The sequence below is a fragment of the Thermobia domestica genome, chromosome 16, assembly GCF_964235325.1.
Source record: "Thermobia domestica chromosome 16, izTheDome1.hap1.1, whole genome shotgun sequence".
Taxonomy (NCBI): Eukaryota; Metazoa; Arthropoda; class Insecta; order Zygentoma; family Lepismatidae; genus Thermobia; species Thermobia domestica.
Window position 1 is genome coordinate 132,070,541 of NC_137469.1, and position 23,956 is coordinate 132,094,496.

At 34.6% G+C, this 23,956-nt stretch overlaps 1 protein-coding gene across 1 annotated transcript in view; it reads right to left on the reverse strand.

Annotated features, from left to right (window-relative positions):
• The window catches only part of LOC145673420 (peroxisomal leader peptide-processing protease), a 645,832-nt gene that overhangs the window by 467,300 nt on the left and 154,576 nt on the right, over positions 1-23,956 (reverse strand). The window contains exon 3 of the mRNA XM_081743110.1: positions 14,015-14,073. The gene's annotated coding sequence lies outside the window, so the exon portion shown is untranslated. The remainder of the gene's footprint in view (positions 1-14,014; positions 14,074-23,956) is intronic.

Here is a 23,956-nt window from a genome sequence, read left to right on the forward strand (position 1 = left end):
TAACTTATTTCTTTCATAGTGAAGCAGAATGTTTTGAAACATAAGGTTCACAAACTAAATTGATTTTTCTTATCAACAGCAAAAACGTCAAAATGCCTTTAGCGGGTACGGGTAGACTATCAATAAGTTGAATCTTCCTACCATTATATGGAGTTATCTGCTTATCTGTCACCAGGGATGCAGGAAAGACTGATCTACTTTCCTTATATAATGCCACCCATAGGTTTTGATTCTCAATAGAAAGTGAGTTTCGTTCGGTGCAAGGTATAATAATGGTGTGCATTAAATCTTAAGAGGACACACAGACACGTCATTTGGGATGAGCGGGAGCGGCAATTCCCTCTTCTGAGTTTGATATGTATAATTTTAATCAACAATAGTATACTAATGAAAAATGTGAAACTTAGGGTGGTAAATCTTGTCCCTCCAAAGCGAAATCTGAAATGACGTTTGAGGATCCGGGTTCAATTCCTGATGGGAGCTCATGATTCGGGTTTCACGTTAAGCTGTAGGTCCACGTCTCATGTAGCCTCGGTGCTGAAAGGGATGCCAAACTCTAAATTAACCAACCTATCTGAAATGACGCTGTTGAACGGACGTCCTATCCAAATCATGTAAAATTTTTGGTTTCAGTTTATTCAACTTCGGCATCTGCTACAACAAGCACATGTCTACCAAAAACGTTAGGTTTTACCGTAAGTGAAACGTGTATTCGGTATTTTGCAGTTTATATCATATTACAGTGAAATTGAAACTGAAGCGTTCGTTGAAGGAATTCACAGTGCGAAACTGTTAGGAACACTAATTATAATTCTTGGAAGATGTAATGCAAAGAAAACGTGATTCCTATAGGTCAGTCCCAATTTTAATATTTGAAAGTGTTTAGTCCTAACTTCTTTATTTAAAGTGTTTAATTTTGTTTAAAGATGTTTGTTCAATGTAACTTGTTAGCTGTAGAAGAAGAAGCAAGGTATAGGTGCTTGTTGAAACTGTGTATAGCAGCAGTGTGAGAGTGCGCGTAGCCTATAGCTGCATCATCGTAGTGTTCAATGTGCATTTTATTTAACTTGGGAATTGTAAGAAATAGTCATTGTATTATTAAACCGAACTATTACAGGACGAACCAGCGTTTGTGTTATACAGTCCATCAGAAAGAAATGTCCTTTCTATTGAGCTTTTCAAAAGTAATGGAATATTTTCTATTATAAGAATCAAGTATTATCATACATTAGTAACAGCACTTTCCGTAAGTACTAACAATCACATTACGGCTTGCTACATACTGATAATTATTTCCAATATCTTGGAAAGGAAAAAAGTAACAATCTTTCTACACTACTATATTGCAGGAGGCAGACATTTAGTCGACCTGGCTCTATAAAGAACACTATATTATTCTATAAAGAACACAATATTATGTAACCTCTTGGAAGATAAATATAGGCTCGAAATAAGGAATTTTGCATCAAAACAGAAAGTTAGTCAATTTAAAGGCTTACAAAGACTAAAACGTCTATGACATTTACACAGAACTCTATTAAACTAGTACAGCGTGACGCCGAGCCGGCAGGCACATTTCAAACTCGAATATTACGGAGGCGTAATATACTAATTATACTGATTGGCGGGGTGGGAGCCGAAAGAAGAAAGAACGTCGTGTTATATGGTCAGTCGCAATGGAGCATTGGAGCACAGAACATAGTGTTACCTCAGTTCGCAGTTACTACGAAAGTAAGGCTGTGCCAGAAGTGCAGCATTTTTTGTAGACAAATTTTAATGTTGGTCTCTCCACTGTTCTTGGAGCTCCATGCTTCGCATTCAACATACTACCAGTCTCTTCAAACTTCTTCATCCAAGTCAATATGGTATTCCGAGAGACAACCTTATCACGTCGACCAAGATTAAACTTTCCCACTTCGGTCCACTGTACACTCTAGGTTAAAGTAGTGTTTAATTAAAAACTCTAATTGCTTACATTTAACAAATGTATTTATTATTATTACTTTATTCACTAACTACCCCACATTCCACATTGTGTTATATTTCGTTATCAGTTTCATCTTAATAGGTGGCGTGGTGTTATATTTCGTTATCAGTTTCATCTTAATAGGTGGCGTGGTGTTATATTTCGTTTCAGTATCGCCTTAATAGGTGGTGTGGTGTTATATTTCGTTATCAGTTTCGTCTTAATAGGTGGCGGGGTGTTATATTTCATTATCAATTTCGTCTTAATAGGTAGCGTGGTTATCGTTAAGCATTACTTTTTAGTTTTACAAAGAATAACTCGGTTTTCGAAAAAAAAAAATAATAAAAACATGAGAATTTACAGTCACTCATGAGGTTTTTGTAGAGATTAATCAGCTCTATCAATTGGTGTATATATATATATATATATATATATATATATATATATATATATATATATATATATATATCATCTTCTAACATCTTTTATTGTATACTAAGAATATTTTAGTGAATTTACATTAACTAACGGAATTGGTATTCTGAGTATTTTACTAAGCAAATCTAATACAAACAAAATCATACAAGTCATTAGAAAACATGACATTGCAAATATTTACTTATTGAAGGCTTCACATCCCATGCTTATTCATTCTACACTTTCGATCTTCAACTTTCTTCTGAATAAATAAACCTCTGTAGCTGCTCTTCATTCTTAGTTCTTTCCGGAAATCCGTGAGGCGGGATCATTTACAAAATGCGCAATGCAAACATGTTCGTGTCCAAGATATCGCTATGGTTATTTGTGATTCACAACCTTTTGACAGACCGGAGTTTAAAACATCGGAAAAAATTAGCATTTCCAACATGATAATTCACTATTGACTTTTCCAAACATGGACACATTTCTAATAAAAATCACTCATGTTATATATTTTAATCTTCCGTGTTAAACATCTTGAACCATTAAAATTAATTTATTTCACAGAATATTGCATCGTGAATGCTGGAATTTCCGCAATTGTTCAACATTTCGTAATTATTTATTCTATTAACTGCACACATGGGATATTCAGTGTTAAAAGTTACATGTTCAAGCCCATTTCCTCCACAATGTTGATATTCAGCCTAATCCGTTTCTTGGGTTTTTACGCAACAAATACGCATGTAGATTTCTTATAACAGTAACTGGAAATGATATGAATCCCTTGCATAAAGATGTATTAGGACAAGTGACTGTAACTTGTAACAAGTAGAAGAGACGGGTCTATTTGAGTATACTATGAAAAAAAAATCTATTTTCTTCGAAACTAACGCAATACATGATTTTATTTATTAGTAAATTATCGTAGTGAAATATGTTAAAACTTAGTGAACGGCTCCTCAATGTGTTCGCAACACGTTTTTATGACACGTTTGTTAACGGCTCGAGCGTGTTTGGTGCGTTTCGGAACAATACCTTAACAGCACAAGATGTGCTAGGCATGTGTCATTTAGGTGTCCCAGCTACTTTTTAGGTACCCGACATTTGGCACATATGATATTCATGTGCTAACTATGTACTTCAGTTATCTACAGTTTTAAGTACTTGTTACACCTAATTGATATCTGCAACTATGTACCACAAATATAGCATTTATATACCTGGCTCAGTTTCGCACTTTAACAGTCATTTGTTTTTATGTCGTCACTTAGGACATTTATCTGTCATGTTTTAGGTACGTCCTTTAGGTACATACTGTTTCAGATACCCTAACAGCACAAGATTTGCTAGGCATGCACCATTTAGGTTTTCTAAATTCATCTCCCACATTTGATGCATTGGTTGCTTCTTTTTCTAAGCGATTGTGTACTGGAAGCAACAAGCGTATCAACTTTATTAGATGGCAACTGTCACCGATCATTTGAAAGTGAATACGGAAGAACCATGAAGGAAAGTAAATAGACACTCGTCATTTTGTTATAAAATTAATTACATGGCGAGCAGATTTTATCTGATCTCAGACGGTTATCATCGAACATACGCGGTTAAAGGAGCATTCTGATTAGCCAAATGCAAAAGACCTCAACAATTTATCCCTTTACAAGCAATGTTCTCTTCATCGTCTCCGTGGCCAAGTCGGAAGAGCACGCGGCTAGTAATTTAAAGGTTGGTGGTTCGCGTCCACCCTGGGGTACTTTTTTATACTTGTTTAAAGTGTTTTGTTAGACTCACCTTAATGTAAATACATTACGCATATAAGTGATTTAACATATTTTGGGGGATTGATTTTGTGATTCATTGACACTCACGGCATAGGGAACATACCTAGAACATACTAGGCACGTTCCCAGATATGTGTCAGGCATGTGCCTAGGGGGCGGACATAGACTGTGACTATTACTTGCCATCCATGTGATTTCTCTCTCAGAGGTACATAAGGCACATACTGGACACATTCCCATGTACCTGAGGGAACATTATAGGCATATGCCTGCTATGTAATTGTGCTGTTAGGGTAGACCGTCTGCTGTTGAGGAATCAGTAAAAGATATCTAAAGGAAGGAAAAAAGAAAAGATGTGTTGACAGGGAAGGGGATTTTGGCGAGACCTTAATGTCTTTTCACAAGAAACTAGCTGAAGCAGGTCATTCTGATTCTACCTTTCCGGCGCGAGAAATGAAGAAAAAGACCTGGAAACCCTGACTGGCTCACAATATGATTTATAACTCTGGCGAAAGTAAAATTACAGAGTAGCCACCTAGGTCGCGTTCGCTGCGCATGAATAACGCATCGGAAACGCATCATGGTTAGCCACAGTATTAAATCCGTATTATACATCCGATATTCAAAAAAGAGAGCTGAAAATGAAACTTGCCAAAAGCAAGGGATTATTTAATTCTCTGAAGAGGCTACTTCAGTCTACTGTTCTGTACTATTATCTTCTTTTCAAAATATTGCATATCTAGATCTACTGTTTACTACATAAAAACTAGGTGGAAATAATTAATTTAGAAAAGGATTTGAAAATAAATTTAAACTTATTCTTTACGTTTTAATTTAGCTTTTATTTCCTTATCAATGAGGACTTCTACATATAAAAAGTTAAACCGACATGACATTTTCTTCTTTCAAAACAAAAATGTATTAAATTCAGAATATACAAAACACATCCAGAACACTTTTTAATGCATTTTTTTAGTTGAAAAGTTTACTTATCAAGATTTAAATTGATAGATAGACAATAAGATTTAAGTCAAATATTCTAGTATTACAATAGAAATACAACTAAGAATTGTAACTGAGAATGGGATTAAGTATGACTATATTTAAATCGGCCATAGAGTTCGTTTAACGTGAAAAAATGATAATTTATCTAAATGGGACTTTTTACGCAATACAAAGTTAAAAACCAAAATCACAACACTACTAAAGTTACAAAACAAAACAGTTTAAAATTTGCTCAAGAAATATTCCCTTCACAGGACTTAGCAGATACAAATTATTTTCCCTTAAGCTCCTACGAATATCTCATGATGCCACTGTTTACATCCTTCACAGGGCATCCAATCACATGTTCTGACAGATTCATCAGAGTTATATCTAGGTACTGTAACTGTCACAGTTCACATGTCACATTTTTCTCGGATTTATTTACATCGTAAAGATCACAACATTCATCGTGGATATTATTGGTTGAATAGATGGTCTAGAGATTTATTTTTTATGACTTATCTTTGTCTTTGGAACAATCTTGCTGCACTTTCCAATATAATTAAAAATGGTTTTCTTCATAACTCGTAATTCTATTGTCTTTTGTCGTAGATGTAAATTTCCAACTCTTCATCCACCTACAAATAAAAATTGCCAGCCGTGCAGTATCGGTTAAGTTGGTACTTTCGTCCAGTGCCGAAGAAATGCACAAGCAACCGTTCAATTTCTTCCTCAAAGTTTCTTCCACTCTCCACGTGACATTGTTCCTAGATAGCCTATTTTTGAAGGAATCAACTCTACAGGAACACACATTTTACTGCTACCAAAATGCATTCTTTCACGAGTTTTCATCAGAAAAAAAAGTTTTTGTTTCTCTTTTTTCTTTTCTTTCTTTCTTTCTTTCTTTCTTTCTTTTTTTTTTTTTTCAATTACGAAACTAGCTTTGCCCACAGTATCAGCATGATGAGACATTTGCTTGAATACAGAACACTGAATATTAAACAATTTCTTCACGAGATTTATCTTCTGTTCACAGCTGACCTTGAAAAGATGAAATTTTTTGTGGCATATTTCGATTTATAATGTCTTCTCAAGTTATATTCCTTAAAAGCTGAAACACTTTCTTGGCATATCAAATAAATATATTTTTCATCGTTTTCTACTAAAGAGTGTAACTCTGTCCACTTCACATTAACATTCCTGTACACTTCATTATAATTTCGTTTCCTTTATCATTAGAAACAGGTTCAGAACTCGTAACAAACTGAATACCGATTGTTGTGAAAGGAAAAGCCTAGAAAATTTAAAGTAATGTCGCCTACAAGCAATAATAGAAGGTTCGGAAAAAATACGCACAAAAGAGTATAACATTGCCATAAATACAAACGATGGCTCCATGGAGTTAAAACAATGAAATTTTTCTTAAACTAATTATTTAAGAACTTGTTGCAATGGAAAAAGAGAAACATATTCTTAAGAAATAATAGTGTTGCGCCTAAAATCCTCAAAAAGAATTTCAAACGTTTTACTTTTGATGTAAAAGACTCCAAGGAACTCTTGTATTCGAATTTAGTCGCACGGGAAGTATGTTAAAATAAGTGTTATTTATGTAAGCTGAATAACACAGCGTGTTAACATATTTTTAATGAAAACTTTAATGTATAAATTTTCAAACTTCCAAGTTTAGTAACTTTCGAATGGATATATGATTATTTTTTATTTTTATTTATTTATTTTTAAATACAGTTGTTTTGACACCAGTCACGGCTGGAATTCTGAAAACGTTTTCTTTATGGATGCCTAGCAGTGATACCAACCCATGTGGAAAATCCCATTTTGTGGGATTTTTTGGCAATTTCTCAACAAGGGATAAAAGGAATTTCCGTTGCAATTAGCACGAAATAATGGTATATTTCTCCGACAGCAACACATTTCTCTTTGGGCGGAAAGTAGACCAATGACTCGTCAATGAACCTGAAATCAGTGTTTCAAATTTCATGCAAGTTAGTGCAGAACTATGATTCTTAAAAAGCAAGCTCCAGGAAATGTAAATTGTGCTCTTGCATTTTAAAAAATGCAAATAATGTAATTAACGGGGAAAAAGTAAAATTCAAAATGAGAGAGAATCAACTTCGAAAATGCTTCGTACAAAACAACACAAAAATAAATATATAGTATCCTTACGATCATTTCAAACGGACACAGAAGAAGTACGTAAATGCTAAATCCTGAGGACAAAGTGTACTGGTTTTCACCAGCATTTTCAACAGACTCTTTCACTTAAGAAAAATAGTTCTTCATCAACTACTTAATAAACGTAGAAGATAAAAATTTACTGGTAGTTTACTCATATATTGAAGCAAATGTGTGACATTCAATCGTCACATTTAAAAAAACGATTTTGTAATTAGTATAAAGTGGGAAATTTAAGACTAATATGGGGATTTCTGTCTTTCGAGATGAAATTTTATAATCTTTGATGTTGGCATAGCTGCTGCCTAGTTATACCAGCAATAGATTCTCCAAAATAAGCGTCTCTAGCTCTGGTGACATGGGTTGGGAGATGACAAACACGATTATGACCCTCCCTGAGCTTTTAGAAGCCAGTGGTTTTAGTTTCATATTACATTTCACATAAAACTTTCGTTCAAAATAATTTATAAAAAAGAAAACGTATAAAAGCACTTTCGAGGGCGCGGGCCACATGTAGTTCGCGGGCCAATGGTTGAGTATGCCTATTATTGATTTTATTAAGAGTTATTATGTTTTCTCCTGCTTTCGTATTCCATTAATTACTCTAGAATAATTTACTTGAAAACGTCCTGACAATGTATTCATATAATTTTCTATAACACTAAAAACGTTTAATACAGAACATTCCAATGTACTAAAATCCAGTGATAAATGAAAGGCAGGCACCTGCTCACTCTTGTTAGTCGATACTGAAATTCCCCAGTAGAATCGTGATGGCTATTCACACTGATATACATTAATTTAGCACTATTTTTTAGTACATTTCCCAAAATTAGTGCTGCATTATTAAAAATGGGCGAGACGATCTTTTAACATGAAGACAGCCAAACCTACAAAGGATGTGGAATATTGGATTTCTGGTAAGAGCACTAATTTTCTTTCTATGCGGTATTGTCAGCACTAATTTTTTGGTATACTTTCCAAAAATCAGTGCTATTTTATTAAAAGTCGGTGGGGCTATTTTATTAAAAGACAATGAATGTGGAATTCTGGCTTTCTGATAAAATTTAAAAAGTCGATGAAATAGTATGTATATCGTATTAAAACGTACGTTGCCAACAACAATAAATAAATAAATAAATAAATGAAAATGAAACGTTTCAGTAACGTCCCATGATTATGCCCTTTAGGCTAAGGGAGACGATTATTTAAGGCATGTGAATGATGATGGAAGAATTGGTGAAATGAGAAGGTGGAAGGAAACATGAGTATCCCGAGAAAACTCACGGACACGACGTTGCCCACCACAAACTTATTTGGCCGGAGTTCGAACTAGGGACCCCACAAACAACAGATATGTTGCCAAAAACAATTGATAGTTCATTTACCTACGAGAATGTGTTGTATATGTTTAAAAAAAATACAGTGATACTTTGAAATGCGAAGTTAATCCGTTTCAGAATGTTGTTCGAGTTCCAAGACAAACATTGCCCTTCAACATAATACATACTGGATTAATCTGTTCCTGGGTCTCACGAACTCCAATGATTTTAACAGTAAACACATCGGATTTTACAGTAAAATATTAACAAATAGTTTTAAAAATTACAAAAGAAAAAAGAAAATAAATATTTGAATAAAAATAAACTTTTTAGGACCATGGTGAATACATTATACAAGAAAATAACAGAAAGCAGGAAAAAAAGGGCATAAAATTGCCAGCGAAAGTCTCACGAGATACTTTCACCCCAGTTTCCGACAACGGATGCATGCTGGGGAAACATGCTGGATGTTCGAGTTCAAAGGAAGCACTCGTATTTCACGGGAAAAAATGGCTCTAATTTTTCGTTTGGATTGCACGTTGTTCGAGTTCTGGGCAATTTGGATTCCGGGAGCAACATTGTATACTGATAAGTAGTAACTTCTATGTATTGCTGTTTCTCTTCTGATACTGACACACTTCTGACGGTGATGCCCATACTGCTTGTAAATAAATAAATAAATAAATAAATAAATAAATAGGTATATTATATTGGTATAAAATTCAAACGCAGACAATTCAATAAGACAGCACCTTGTTCATTAACTCTTACACTTTCTTGGAGCACATGACGTGAACCTTATAAGTAAAGTAGCAGCTACAAACCAAGTGGCGCCAAGAAATCACACCATGTGTGCAAATAATAAATACGTTACTATTCTGATTTTAAGATAAAATTCTCCTTATTACAGGTGCAAAATGCATCATGAGTCATACTACGCTTTATTTGATGCATTTTATGACCTGTGTGTGTGTGGAGGAAAACGTGATCAAAATTTGACTTCCTCAATATATGAGACAAAGCAAACGGTGTACAATTGGACATAATAATTTCATGTATTGGCCTATATAAAGCAAGAATTATTAAATTTTCTACAAGGTTACTGAGAATTTTCACAACTTAATGGCCAGTTACTTAGATTATTAATTTGTTTATAATATAAACAAAAACTAAGTTTCGCAACACTTTATGCGTTTCTTGGAAAACATTTCTGTTTTTCGTGAGTACTCTCCTGAGAATTTAACCAAAATTACGAGTAGTATAAACAATGAAATCACAATCAAAATCAGTCTCGTAAGATATTTTAACGAGAGCGATAAAATAACTAAAAAACAATATTGCATTATAAAACCTGGACACCCTATGAACATTTACAGTATATTCGTAGTAAAGCACATACTCCTTGCACAAATATCAGAATTAAATAGCAAGTTGAGTAACAAAGTAGATTATTCCCAGTAGTTGTGAGTCGATGACTAATAAAAGCGGGATTTATATACAGGGTGGTAGGAAACTCCACCGACAAACTTTTGGAGGTGGTTCCTTATACGAAATCAAAGAAAAAAGTTCTAATAAACATGGGTCGAAAAACGTCTCCTTTCAGAGTTATGAACTACCGAAAATTCGAAATATCACGTTTCAAAATATACTGGCTTAGAAACTATAGTGCCTATCCCAAACGGTTTAAGGAATTACACAGGAACTGGCATACGCTCTATCTAAATATCCATGTTTCATAATTCACGGGTACCAGCGAAACGAACGCACCATTAGTACTTAAAGGAGTATCCCTATACTTCAACTTCCTTTTCACAGTTCCTTTCACCGATAACGGAAGATGGTAAAACATGGATATTTAGATAGAGAACATACTAGTTCCTGTGTAATTCCTTAAACCGCTTGGGATAGGTCCTATAATTTCTAAGTTAGGGAGTTTTGAGAAATGATTTTTCGAATTTTCAATGGATCATAACTCTGAAAGGAGGCATTTTTCGGTCTATGTTTATTAGAACTTTTTTTCTTTCATTTCGTATAAGGAATCGCCTCCGTAAGTTTGTCGGTGGAGTTACCTACCACCCTGTATATGGAGTCATGAACAATTTCTTCGGGACACGAAAACAGATAATGTAAATTGAGACTGACCTCACGAAAGCAGAACGTCTGGGAGCCCTGTGTGTATCACGTCAGAAAGCAAAATACATGGGTAAATTTCTATAAGATATATCAAAGTTAGCTTTTATATAATAATGGTAATAATAAAACACTTCCCCGGATGATCGAAGCATATAAAGTTCTTGTTTATCTTTGTTCTATATCATATCCTATCTATTGTTCTATATCATATCTATTGTCATATCTTTGTTCATATATTACCTTTGTTCAATTCAGAGAAAATATATATTACCTTTGTTCAATTCAGAAACCACTAGATCGATTTAGAAGAATAAACTTCATAAATAATATATAACATACTAGCAGCGTTCACCCCGCTTCGCTGCGGTCACCCCGGAACGCAATAAACTTTGTTACTTAGATAATTTTTACTTTTTCGCTTTCAAATTGCAGTAAATGTTAACATTAAAACGCCTGTCATTTATGTTAACCCGCCGAGTGACACGGTCATGCGGGTTGCATATAAATACGTTTATTTTTATACCTATGATGAACTAATAACAAAGATTTGTACGTATGGACACTTGAATGGTCAATTATCTCAAGACACTGGTAATTAAAAATTAAAGTGATATGATAAAAACCATCTAGGGTCCAAATCCTAATAACCCCCCAAAAATAAAAGAAATTGGTTCAGCCGTATTAGCGTGATGAGGGAACAAAGGTTTTGTACGTTCTCTTTTATATAACATATACGTTTTGTCACTTTCTTAACTGAGTTTAATATCCACTCATGAGAAGCGTACATAACAAGATGTCTATCTCTACACACACCTATTTATTATGTATCCATAGCAACAACTCTTTTTTTTCTAATTTACGATTACAAAAGAATAATCTCTTGATATCTCTATGTATCTTTCTTTTCTTGTCACATAATACTGCTCCACTAATTCGCCTCTGATCGCCTTTTTATAAGCTGGCACAGATTGCCAATACTATATACAACAACACAACAACGTTATCGTTGTAGATTCGACTCAAATTCTCACCAATGTGAATCTCACATGGTCACGAGAAGATGACAAACAGATATTTATTATAATACAAAATATCCGATAAAGTGTGAAAAGAATCTAATAGAAATTATTTCTTTTTGTTTAATTACTTACATTATTTTTTCTTTTAACGTGTAATTTCATTCCCATCCGAAGATGAGCAGGCCGTAGAAGGTAACGCCTTCTCTGGGCCATTAGCATTCATTTATTGGCAGTATCATTGGAAGATGGATATCAGGATGTATTTACTTATTGATATTGATTTATCTGGTTAAGCATACAGAAGAAAGTGGCCTGAGCACGGTATGTAATTTATATGATGAAATGAAGTCAGGTAACAGAACACAAGTAGGCCTATATATGATGTTAGTTGCGACGATGGTGTTCACCTTCTGCTCCGACGTTACTCAAAGCGGGTTTAGACATTTGGAGCCCTGTTAGTTAGAAAACAAAAGACTTCATTGATGAAATTTTATGCAATGGATGAATGGATGGCAACAATATATACAACGATAGGGGTTATAGTGATCGGTGGACTGATCATGTTTATGGATAGCAAGAAGCTCAATATGTGTAACGTGACTTCATGATTGTAAGAAATTAGGATTTTATATATATATATATATATATATATATATATATATATATATATATATATATATATATATATTAGGTGTGAGAAAACAATTTAACCAGCAGAAAATTCGCTCATGTAAAATTTTGGGTGGGTAGAAGATTAGGAACTTGAGTCAATTAGGTTTCTGGGCCAGAATCCGCAAGTCTCAGATATTTTCCATTACACTTGTCTTGTAACGCAGGTACTTCAGTTAATTACTCAATAAATTAAAAATATTTAAAGTAGCAATTGTAAGACCTAACGTACAAGATGAGTAAAGTATCTGGTACAAATTCGAATTAAGCTTGGTTGAAATCAGCACGCCATCTCCAGGGAATAATAAGCATATTAACGTTATAAATCACCGCCTTCAAACAGAAGAAACGTTAAAATTTTAAGGGGGAAATTGGCTTTTTTTCTTTCTTATTTTGATGACAGGTGGTAACAAGTAAACCTGGCTGTGGGAAGAAAAGTTTTTTCTTTGTTTTGGTTTAACAATTTCTTATGGACCCGCGCTTAAATATTATGACCTTCCGGAAACAACAGCAAGAATCACGAGATGTCTTCTGATTGGTTCAAAAAGCTAACGTGTTCATCAGTTGGTAGAAATGCATCACCCTTATTGGCTATATTTTTCTGTCCCACTTCTTCCTGTACACTGTGCTTCTCTGAGATAGACGTTGTGTGTTTTATACATATGTACTTTGTTGATGAAGACATTGATGCCGATGATGTAACAATGGACACCAATTTCATTGCCGTAGGCCGTTAGAGCGTTCGTAATGGACCCTCAATTTGTTTTCAGATATTACAACGTAATGCGTTGGAACCACAGTGCCTTTGCCTTCAATTCTGTCATTTTATAACATGTTATCAGCTAATATTATCAAATGCGTATCAACTGGGACACAATATTTCGCAATCGTATCTTTCTAATTTGAAAATAATAATAATAATAATAATTTGCACTCTTCATCCCTAATAACGGATTTTTGCTATGCTTATGTCCACTATCAATTTTTGTGAGAGTAAGTTGAAGGCAATGAACATCAAAAAGTTATAAAGTGAGCCAGAATGTATCTAATAAACGATACTGAATAGACTGATAGTTTTTCAAAACTTTTCGCATAGTGCAACAAATTTAATTTCATCTTTATTATTATTATTATTATTATTATTATTATTATTATTATTATTATTATTATTATTATTATTATTATTACTGATAACAGATACGTTAAATGGTTGTATGTTAAGGTGAGTGTATGTTAAGGACAAACGGACGAATGGAATGTACTACATCCAAAACTAACTTTTTTGGTATGTAGGGCATTAAATGTGTAATCTCGAATTCGATTTTTTCACCATTACCATACTATCTTCTTCCCTATGGTCGCTCGAAATGATATCCAAATTTGTCGAAATGCCAAATTTGATCTTTTAAACCATTACGAAATACTCTCATATATTTCTTGCTCGAAGGTATTCAAAAGCTGATGTCGTACTGTACAGACGTATTAATTTTAACATTATGTTAGAGTTAAGTGAATACTTACAAATCGTATCCTAATTATGTCGATGGTGTTCTTGAGATCGGTTACTGTCAGCCACAAACCTGTAAGACAAGAGTACATTTTACCAAAGTTCGCACTAAATGTCTAATGAGTTAAATACAAACCATTAATAAAAGAATACTGCAGTTTCGAAGTGAATGAACTATCTTACACCAGTGTAACCTATGACATTAGGAACACTAACGGTCCAAGATAGTGATGTATTCCTTGAATTTTAAGATGCATCTTTTGGAAAGAGAAGGTGTCCAAGTTAGAGATGCAACACGTAGAAAAAGCAATTGTCGAAGAATGTCAATTCATTAGGAAGATCAGGTATTACGTTTGAGATGCGTCCATTACGAAGAAAATCTATCCAAGTTTAAGATGTATTCATTAGGAAGAAAAGTATTTACGTTTAACATGCACCCCTTACGAAGAATAATCACCCAAGTTCAATATGAGTTACTTACAGTTCGAGGCCCTAACTCCGAACAGGAATGCGCAAGTGGTTGTCTATTGTATTGTTCTACAACGCTAGAAAGGTCATGCTATAAATGATAATCTATTAGGAAGCCTCTTTATTATTCTGACCCCATATGATTTCATCTATCCCACATGATTACGGATTAACTTTCTGCACAGTCCTTTAGGATCTTGATAGCCATTTAAAAATGCAGTGCAGGCCGTAACACTACGAATTTTCGTGGCTATGATAGGAATTCGATTACCGTGTAGATGCGTACATGTTACCTGGCATACGCTAGTTGCGTACCAATACTAAGTCCTAATATATCTCCAATATAACTTCTACATTAAAAATCAAACACCAGTGTTGAATGCCAGAGACGTACTAAAGGAAGAACACCTAAAGGTAAGCCCCCAAACCGATATTTGACTTAACTATATATTTTTTCTTTCTTTCATACCGAAAGTTTATCCATCCCATTGCATGATACAAGTAAACATCTGGCCCAAGTATTTCATTCGGTTAGTTCATAGATTAAGAAGATGAAAGAGAAGTGATGTGAAATATGAAATTCGCACATTTCACGATCGAAACAATTTGCACATTTTTCAAATATATGAATATTGGTTTCAATTAACCAGCCTTTTTACATTCTAGAAATATTCCACGAGCGTGTGTATGTAACATATGATAATACCCATACTAATCTCAGAAATTATTGGGTTGATTTTGTTTAAAATGTTACTGATTATTTTAAAACAGTTTAAAGGTTGTAGCTAGAACGTTTTCAGTATAGATTCTGTTATGTTGATGCTATTTGTGCATTCAAGTTTATTGGCAATTTCATCTTTAACCACGACAACGATCTTGATTAAATTTTCACAGGTTTGATCACAATAATTCACAGAATGTTTTACTCGTAACATTTTTAAATTGTAGAAAGTACTTAATATTAAATTAATAGATTTTATTCGAGTTTCTGTACGAAAGAACTAGAAATAAAACTACATTTTCACCAATATTCGTTATGATCTTTCATAAATTTTATTAAATTATTCACTGTTAAAGATTTCTATTAATTCGAAGTTAGATTTATTTTATAAACTTTTCACTTTTATCTTCTTGTGTATAATTACTTTCTCATATTAAAAAGAATGCACTAAGTGGACCAAATATATATGAATTTTAAATATAGGTATCATGGATGCAGTGAGTACATGTAAAATAGGAAACTGCATTATACGCTTTTCGGAAAGTTTCAGGAAGTATTCCCTGATTCGTCAATACTACTACCATTACTACTAAGAAGAAGAAGAGGAGGAAGAAAAGAACAATACAAGGTACTTGTTTGCTAAGCTCATGTATCAAATCCAACATTTAGCATCTCCTTAAAGTCCTGTGTCCGCCTCTGTTGCGTACCACCTCAAGATTGAGCCATCCGAGTTGCATCGGTCTTAAATCACACACATCTCTTTCCATTAACCAGTCTTAGGACTGGTCATAACGTGGCATCTTTAGGAATTAGTGGTTAGCATAAGAACTTTTTTAAAGAAAAACGAAACTGGTTTTTGAAAACTCTCAAAATAAGTTTTTTCGAGACCGGTTAAGTTTTCTCACCGAAACCGGGTTCGGTGACTGGTTTTGGAAAAAAACGAAACATTGGTTTTTTTCTAGAAACCAATTTTTCCCATCTCTAATAGGTAATACCATTATAATAATTAAACTTAGGATTAGTTAAAGACTCATGTATTATACAAGAACACCTTACAGAAACAAATGATGATATGATCTTAGTGTACTGTAACATTCTGATTTCGCCTTGTATAATTTAAGCTGGATCTTTTCTGTTACTCCATTTGGACGGATTCCTTGATCTTATGACGTTTCTAAACAGAACGACATCTTTTAATCTAAGCTATAGCAGAAGCCGAATACCTATTGTACTTAGTTTTCACATATTTCATGAATTCAGATAAGACATTGCACAGTAAACCTTTACACAGAGTTCAGCTCTAACTAAACTTGTGTCCGTAAGATTCGTAGCTGTTGTCCATGAAACATTCATCATACTGAAAATTTGTTCTGGAGAGGCATTATTAAATGGAACTGATAACACAACTTGAACTAGTTTTAATGTGTTTGGAACATTAGCACTTACAAAAAAAAAAAAAAAAAAAAGTAATCCATTTTTCTCTACTGATAATGAAGTATCAATATGTGGTTACACTGCTTTTAAAACGCTACACTCTTCATACATGGCATCACCATCGAACTCAATGGTAAGAATTTCCGCAAAGCGCACAAGATCTTCAAATGAAGATAGTTCTGTGGGGTCAAGTACAGAAAAGTGACGAAAAGGATTGCTTTCAAAATCACACCACTTTTCTAAATATGTCACAAAAGATGAAGGAAATGTAACGTGTTTTTCCCATCATTATTACAAATTACTGAAGTTGTCAAATAAGTGAGAGAGTCATTTACTTTAAATTAATAAATAAAAAATAACTGTCACTAATCTTATTCTTCAGCTTCGCATGAAAGATGGAAAAATCTCTGTGGATCTCAGTAATTGCAATGGAGATATTCTCTAATTTGTAAATTAATCTATGGAAGACTTGGACGACTTATGGACGAAGTCTTGAAGGGCTAATAAAAGAATATTGTCATCATATTTCATTTGCTAATCTCCATTCAACTGTAGAATAGTGTTATGCACATTCTCTCAAAGTACGATTTGATGGCTAGTCAGTTCTGAAGGAGCCGTTCTATTGCTGGAAAGAAAAGAGCCATCTAATGGGTACATGGAGAAGTAAATCTGCATATTCTTAATTTACCAACTCAAAGCAACTTTTCAATTTTTCTACGTACATATTAAACAATGGCAGAAAATTCGCTGAAAATTGTTAGATCTAGATTTTCTACATCATATGGCAACTTTTTGCTCGTTTCACAGCATTATGCAAAAGATGGCACATCAATTGTCTGCTGTTAAAGATGGATTGTATTGCTATTTTCATTTTGGCAAACTGAATAATGTTTACCAAAATTAATGGACGCATTCTCTGCTGAATATACAACAATGCATCTAAGAGAAGCCATAGTTGTTAGGAATGCATTCACAAATGCTATTCTGTAGAATCCTCTCGTGCATACGCATCGATATCCACTTTAGCTTAGTTTGTATACCTTTGTTTTAATCGAAATATCATATAACGCGCTTTTTTTCTTCAGTTCCTATTGGTGTCAGATGCTAACTAAAGAAAATAGAATTGCATTTGTGCCTTTTAAATCAATTATCACATCTTCAACAGAAACATTTGCTAAGATATGGTTCACGATAGCTTCACTCTTGGTCGAACACACTGCATTCTTCCAACTATTTACAAAAAAAGTCTTAACTGATATAACCAGGGGTAAAAGTGGGTCTGAAAAGGTAAGGGGACGCATGACGTCACGCCGTCCTCTGTGCCTATCTATGCCCATTGTAATTTTTTATGAAGTCGAGGGACGCCATAGATATTTTTATAAGTGAGGGAACGACGTCCCGCTGCGTTACCCCCTCACTTTTACCTCTGGCAATAACTGTAATGGTACTGGATTGAATGAAACGCACACGCAACTTCTGTAGAGGTAACCAAATCACTTTCAGCCGATTTTTTTTCCGAAAGAAATTAATAAGTGATTTACTATAATACTTCTTTTTTTCTTGGAACACTTTCTTTATGACGGAGAAATTTGTCATGTTGTTCTACTGCCACAATGTCGCCATGCTTTACAGTGAAACTAGTAACACACAAAATGCAAACCGCAGTTTCTTCCTTTTCTTTACGAAGCCAGTCACTATACTTCTCATCACTCAACTAATTGTCATTATAACAAGAAAAACATTTTACTTTCTTCGGTGAAGTAGCCATACTCATACCTTTCTAAAATAACATGACAAATTCAACATTCATAACAGATAGCACCTACCAACAAGCCATATGACAACTAAGAGTCGAGGAAATGGAAGTGGGATTATGGGTAACGGAAAAACAAGCGCGAAGCGAAGTAGTCATTACCGAACATGGCCGAAGCAAGTGTTGCACTTTTCGGGTATTAACAGACTGGTAAACCTATATTTTTCTTCAACAAAACTTTTACTTTTTCTTAATAAGCATACAGGTATATATAAACTGACATTAAGGTCACCTTCACATTAGGATCTTGTGAGCCGCTCATGTGAACCTGGAGTATGAAGGCATTGAATACTTCTGAGCCGCTCAAAAGATCGTGATACCAAAATGGCAGCCATACTAAAGTCAGAAAAAGCTGCAGCTTTAATCTTGGCGATAACGTGCAAGAAAGAAAGGAAAAGAAGATATAGAACAATGTAGATTCATCCCATAAATCGATCAATACTGGAAGAATGTTCATTTTACAGTCTGTTTCCTAAACAGAAGATGAAAGATAATTTTTCAGTTACTTCAGGATGTCTATATCTTTATTTGACGAACTGTATAATAGTGTAAAGTGTGCATTTCATCAGAGTAATACCAAAATTAGAAAATTTTCAACATCAAATATAACCCCACTTTTCTCCATTTCAATTGAGTTCACGCTCACGTATGAAGAGCTCTCATAAGACTGCGTGTTATCTTCTTCCCCGCCAGCAGCCTGCTCGAGCCATGCTACCGGCAGGGTGATCTTCATAGCAGCCCAGAGCACTGAACCGCGTGTGTGAAGGCATACATTTAAGACAATGTAAAGCAGCAGCTGCAGCTCACGCGAGCGGCTCACAGGATCCTAGTGTGAAGGCTACCTAAAGGTTGGGTTTTAATGTTCCATGGCCACCCTAATCAGCCGCGTTATGTTTCAAACATTTACAGTACTTACCTTTTGTCTTAGAATGAACGGGGCATCGTCTGGTTCATAGTTGTGAAATGCGTAATCCCCAACTATAAAACCTGTTACGGAAATCTTCGGATACAAAATGCAAACCATGATGAATACCAAGCCACAAGCAGTCACAACAAATCTAACAACAAAACTACAGTACTAGTGTCCTATGAGTCTATTGTGGAAAAGAGAATACGAAGTGGTTTAGTAAAGGATTTTTTAATTAGAGTGGTCTTCCTGCTTTGAATTATGTAGTTATTGTAGTTATGCTCTATTATGCGTAATAACCATTGGCATAATTAGGATATCTTGCTGAAATGGGCATGGCCCCTTACTTCTGAAAATTGAAACAACCTTATTTATGGTCAGTGGTGTTATTCTAATTTTTTAACTACCGGTTCTGTATATTATATAAGCTCCTTTCCAAATACCACTTAAGTCATATTTTTAAAATTTACAGGAAACACCAAAAACTTCAATGACTAAGGTGGACTTAGTGTCATGTCTGGGTATAACAAACGATTCTGCGAATTCGAAATATTTTAACAACCGGTTCTAGCGTACCGGCTGAATAGCACCACTATTTATGGTTCAATTGTGTCCTAGGAGCCAACAGTGTTCTAAGCAAAGCTACCACCTCCCTCTAGCTACACATATGGTAATAAGATATGTTATCAGGACATCAATATTGTATTGAAGAACAATGATTATGCAAGTCAGATGGTCTCCCAGCAGATCAAGTTGTTAATGTCTAAGGTAGTAAATTAACGTTTTATTCACTTGCAAAACTTCTTATTCTTTTATCAATATTCTGCAATACCGCAGATGAATGTAAGTACAATATTGCCGATCAAAGTAAACTTCACTTTTGTATTCTTACGTACTGTATAAACATACTTATCATCAACAGACAGGAAATGAACTTTTTTTAAATGAAATGATGTTAGGTGCTTTTAGAGAAACTGTGTTGACCTCGAAATTTTACTTTTGGTCTAAATTCGTGTTCACACGTGTGTGGCTGAAAGAATTATGAAACATAAAAGTAAAAATAAGGACACAGGTGATAATTGTTTAGATGCTCTCATTTGTCATAAGTGGATCGAACACCACTTAAAATAGTTCCTAAAGCAATTATGCTATATTTAATTGGAAAAATCTCTTTCCAGTAATCTGCGCCTAAAGAAGCAGATTCAACAAAGTTAAAATGACACAAGAAATACTATATCATATACTTTCTAACCGTGGGATTCATGTGATTCACTTTCAACATAAATCGACATGCGAAATTGGATGACGTAGCAGTATTTTCCTTAGTTTTAAATAGAATGGTTTTCTTTCAACTTTAATGTGATATCAAATTTCCTTTGTAAATCAAAATATCGTGAATGCCTATTAAAGTAGATATTTGGCAATAATTCCTTATTACTTTGAATAAGTATTGGTTCCGGAAACTAGCGTACATGGCTATGTCCCAAATATATCGTATCGCTAATATGTGTCGACAGGCGCGTGCTCATATTTTTTTGTTGCGAGGGGTCCAAGATTTGAGATGATGGGTCCAATACTAAGAGCCATTGTCTCTATGTAGTATTGAACGGGTATTATTCTGCACCCGAAAAGACGATATGTAGTTGTAAAATACCTATATTTTCAGGACAAAATTATAGAACTAGATCGTTTTTATAGGAAAAAAGAGTACAGATGAAGTGTAAGATCAAATTTTCATGCTACATCAGACATTTTCCAGTTAAACAAGTAGATCCTTCGACCGTGGGTGCGCCCCTGTCTGGAGGTGTCCGAACACGCGAGATGTTTTAACCTCAACCTCAGTTCTAAGAGGTCGGTCGAGAATTGGGCCGCATAAGAGAGAGTCCACTCAGTCAAGCGCGACGACTGCTGCATTCCATAAATGCAAGCCCGAGTGAGTAAATTGGATCAAAATGTACATTTATACAAATTATCACCACTTAAATATATAACGAAATGAAGATGAAAATATACGAAATATTTTAATAGATACACAATTTGCAGCTCCGATAATATTTTAGCTTACAGTTATTTCACTATACAGTATGTTTTTCTCGATACATAGAAAAACCTCTCAGAATTGAATATTTTTTTAATACTGTTCAAGTTAGGGTGGATATCCAAGATTGAGCGCTTAATTTGTTTTTCCCACTACAGCCCGTATTCAAATCTGTCTCAAGTCCCTACTAACACATATTTACGCATGTTCGTTAGTCTCCATGCCATGAATTATTATTATTATTCGAAAATAGGATGGGACGTAGTACATGAAGAAACGAGATCGGCATATGAAACTTATCTATGAGAGAGGACCAAAAAATCATTCAGGGAGAGGATACTGTGGATATCAACGTAACAGATGCACATTGGCTGTTTATAAGCTAACAATATAGGGCCTATTACACTCTAAAGACAAAAAGGCGGATTAACACATGAGGGGGATTTTTTTTTTTTTACTTCTTTTGATATAAACGTATATAAAAAGTATTAGATCTATCAAATGAAAGGGGCCCATGTAGCAATCAGGCTCCTAGTTAATCCGTTAAAAAAATAACGATTAAATGAATCAATTAAAATTTTTACTTTTTAATTTAACAAATGAAATACTCAGGAGTTAATCGTGGAGCTCCCTCGTGGCTAAGCAGGTAGCGTGCTCGCGATTTGCGCGGTAGACAGGGTTCGATTAATAGCGAGAGCTCATGTGGTTTGAATCCCACATTAAGCAGTAGGTTCACGTCTCATATAGTCTTGCTGCTGAAAGGGGTGCTAAACTTAAACCAAATAAAAATAAAATAAAATAAAATATTAATTCGTAATAGTTAGAGGAATTTGTAACGATTAAAACATTATTTTTTCTCAAAAACATATGAAATAAAGATTATCGAAGGATTTCTTCCGATTTGTACAAAACAATTCTAAAGTAGTTCCAGAACAGTAATTGCTGAACTAGCGTATGTAGGTATAACGTCTCAGAAATATATAAAAGTAACTTATATACACAAACAGTTAAATTTAAAGATATATAATATTTATTGATATTTTCTGAGTTTTATGATATTTTTAGTTTTCATTAGGTATCAGTTTTGTTTGAACACAATCATCATCATTCTTATTCTGCCATTATCGGCAGGTCACTTGCCGCAACTGAGAAGACAGCCATGCTTCATGCTCCACAGTCCTCCGCTAACCTCTTCGTCTTCGCGTACGATTCTTCTGTTTTTGACATCGTCCATTAATTGTAGCTTCCTTCGTTCCCTTCCTCCCTTTCCTGCCAACACAGCCTCTAGCACATCCCTCACGATACAGTTCTTCCTTAGCCAATGTCCCAGTTTTCTCTTCCTCTACTCAATCATATCTAAAAATGTTATTTTCTCCCTCACCATTTCTAAAACCCTCTCATTCGTTTTCAGCTCGATCCACTTAATTCTCTCCATTCTTCTTCACACCCAAATTTCGAAAGCTTCCAGTCGTTTATTATCGCTTTTGCGAAATGTTCATGTTTGTGACCCATACAGAACAATACTACACACGAAGCACTTTATGAGTCTTTTTCTCACCTCTTTATTCAAAGTCCCATAAAATAGCATTATCTTCCTCCTAAAAGCTTCTTTCGCCATTCCTATCCTTGCTTTTATTTTACGTTCACACTTCATGTCATCATTAATAATACTACCCAGGTATCGAAAACTAGTCACCTGTTCTATTTTCTCCCCTCCTACTTCTATATTTGACACCGACCCCTTCGTTCCAATCACCATGGGTTTTGTCTTTCTAACATATATTTTCATCTCATATTCTTCACAGTCTAATCACCAATGTAGAGTTATAATAATAAAGTTACGCACTACTTTAATGTACGAAGGGTATCAAGTAGATAATGCACCAGCTCATTCTGCCCATGAGGCCATGATGAAGGCAGTGGAATTACGATACAAAATATTGCCCTACCTCATACTCACCGGATCTAGCACCAAGTGATTTATTTCTCTTCCCAGAAATGGAGCGTTCACTCAGATGACGCCATTTCGATAGTATGGATGGCGGCATTTCTGAGGTTGAACTGTAGTTTCAAAACCAAACTGTAGACTTTTACAAAACGGGCTTACGGAGTGTGACGAACCGCTAGCAAAAATGTGTCGCTAGGCACGGTGCCTACGTAGAGAAAAACTAATACCATCATGGTGTCAGAGCCCTCCAGAGTGGATTTCTTCTAGGTGATTGCACAAACTGTACTTCCGCAGACAATTTATTTTGTTATTATTATTCTTTGCCTCAAATCATCTCTAGTACTATTGAACATTTTAGTGAACGCTGTGACAGTGGATTGGTATTATTTACGTGTAACAGTTTGGCGACCAGGATTCAAACTGAAGTATGAAAACTTGGGTTCGAAACAGTCGATTGGACAGCATACTATGTTTCCTATACGCATAGTTCCAAATTCGATAAACAATAAAAGCATATGTGGTTCGAACCTTACATTTAAATTTACGGCTCAGAAGATCATTTTCAAAGTTTTTACGAAGCCGACATTCTGAAAATGAATGTGTTTTGTCAACTAGAGAGGATACTGC